Source organism: Chaetura pelagica, unplaced genomic scaffold (assembly GCF_000747805.2).
Source record: "Chaetura pelagica isolate M959 unplaced genomic scaffold, ChaPel_1.0 scaffold191, whole genome shotgun sequence".
NCBI lineage: Eukaryota > Metazoa > Chordata > Aves > Apodiformes > Apodidae > Chaetura > Chaetura pelagica.
The window spans coordinates 1,180,216-1,182,425 of record NW_009952440.1 but is presented as its reverse complement, the minus strand read 5'-3'; positions in this window follow the sequence as shown (position 1 = coordinate 1,182,425).

Here is a 2,210-nt window from a genome sequence, read left to right as displayed (position 1 = left end):
AGGAGGAGGAAGAGGAGGAGCGGGGTGGGTGGGAAGGGGGTGGTTTCTGCATCCTGTGCTTTCTTCCCAGCTCTGTGAATGAGCGGCTTGGGCGTCCGGTTCCCATCCGGTCGTTTAGGATGGGAGAAGAAAGAGGAGGGAGGTGGCGGGGGGAAGAAAGTCTTATCTTTAAAAATATCTTTCCCACCGTGAAACAAGGGATGGAAGCAAGCAGACCTGAGGCTGAATTAGACCCCCGGTAGCTCCTCGTTTTTTTCCTTGGTGGTGCCTCCCTGCTCCTCCCCAAATTTCTAGTAACACCCGGAGTGTCCCTGTCCCCAGGAGGGCTGCCCCACCGGGCACAGGCAGCTGCATCTTTCCTTCTTGGGACTGTCCTACTTGCTCCAGGGGCAGCCACAGCTGCGTGTAGATGCTCAAAGTCCAGCTCCACAGGAGAGCAGAGATCTCCACGTGGTAGGAACACCAACTCCTCTTCCCTTCCTTTGCCAGAAGCAGTTAGTCGTTCTGTATCCACTGGCTCAGAGTCAAGAGGTGATAGAGAAGCAAGCCCAAGGCTGCAAAGGTGGCCTCTGCATTTTTAAAGATCACCCCTCCTGCCTGAACCCAAGGCAGGGAGTGGAGTAAGAACAGGTGAAGCTGTAAGGATGGGGCAGATGGTGGAGGTTAGAGGGGACAACTGATCTACCTTCAGTTTAACCATGATGTCTGATCATTTACAGCTTCCTTGTCTGTTCTAGAGGGTAGCCTGAAGAAGGTGAGATACCTGATGCCCGAGGTCCTGCCGTCTTTTCTGAAGCCTGGAATGGTGATAGGAGTCCTGCCACTTCATCTAGAAAAGGGAATGGGCTGCTGGGGCTAGTGCAAAGGAGGGTATTTGTCCAGAGAAATTCCCACTTTATGGGTGTGTTCTCAAAGGGTTTCCTCTGCAGCCTGAGATGGAGCTGAGATTCTATGGGGACACAATCAGTGCCCTAAGTGTGAACTCTCACAGAACTCCCTTATGTCTGGGGGCTGGGGAGGGCAGAGAGGGGGACTGTAGAGAGGCTTGTCTGAAACAGTGTTGGAGAAATTAAATGTTAGCTTTCTTCTTTCATCACAACACCATGCAGCTGAAGTGTGCACAGCCTCAGCAGTGAGGGTTGCCATCTACACATGATGAGGCAGCAGAGAGTGGCGTTAACTCTGACAGCCCCTTCCCGTGACTTAATGTGAACTGCAGTGCCTTTGTGTGATTTTGCATCATGCAAACAGCCTCAGAGACATGCCTGCAACTTTTTATGTAGTGTGTGTTTGAAAGCACAGAGTTGCATTTCTGTCAATGGTTCCACAGCACAAGATTTAAGGATTGAGAAACCCACAACCCAATATGGAGCAAGTCCAGGCTGCTGAGAAAGGGCATTGCCCAGGAGGACTGGTGCCAGGGGGGATTCTGAAATGCCCCTACTAGCAAGTAAATTGTGGATTTACCTTATTCAAGGCACAAAGACCAACAAGCTCTGCAAAGGTGAGGTAAGGATCTCACCCAGCAGTCCAGTTCCATTCACATACAGGCCACAGCTCATGCAAACCTGCTTCTAGTTTAAGCTGCCAGGTCTCAATTTCCCCCTGCCTGGCTGTCATCTCTTGCACCTCCCACTCCTCCAACTTGGCACCAAGGACTGTCTTTGGAAGTGAGGGCTTTGGGCTCGTCTGAAATCCGCTGGCAGCACAACTCTGGGGACAGAGTAACTGGAACAGTAACGGCGAGAGAGGCACTGAAGGAGAAACTCCTCCTGCCTCTTCCTAGCAGTTGTACCTGGGGCTGCCAAAAACGTGCCCAAAGCGGTGCAATCAGACACACCTATTTCTCCAGGCTTCTCTTTTCTGGCTCCAGGTTTACACCTTCCTGGAGGAGGGGGGAATGTGGCACAAGCTCCTCTGAGAGCGAGTGCACCAGAAGTACTGCTCTTGCCAGCATTTTGTGCCTGCTGAAGGGTGCCTTAAGTGCCCACCACAAACCAAGATAGGTACATTTTGGGAAGTGAGCTGCCCCAAGAAGCACAACAGATCGGTGTAACTCCCTTGTAAAAGGGTGGTTTAGAGTTCTGCTTATGACTTCATCTCTGAGAGGTTTGGATAGCAAATGCAGAGTCTAGCTTTTAAAAAAAGAACAGAAAAAAAAAAAAAAAAAAAAAAGGAAAAAAAAAAAAAATTGGCGGGGGTGAGTAAAA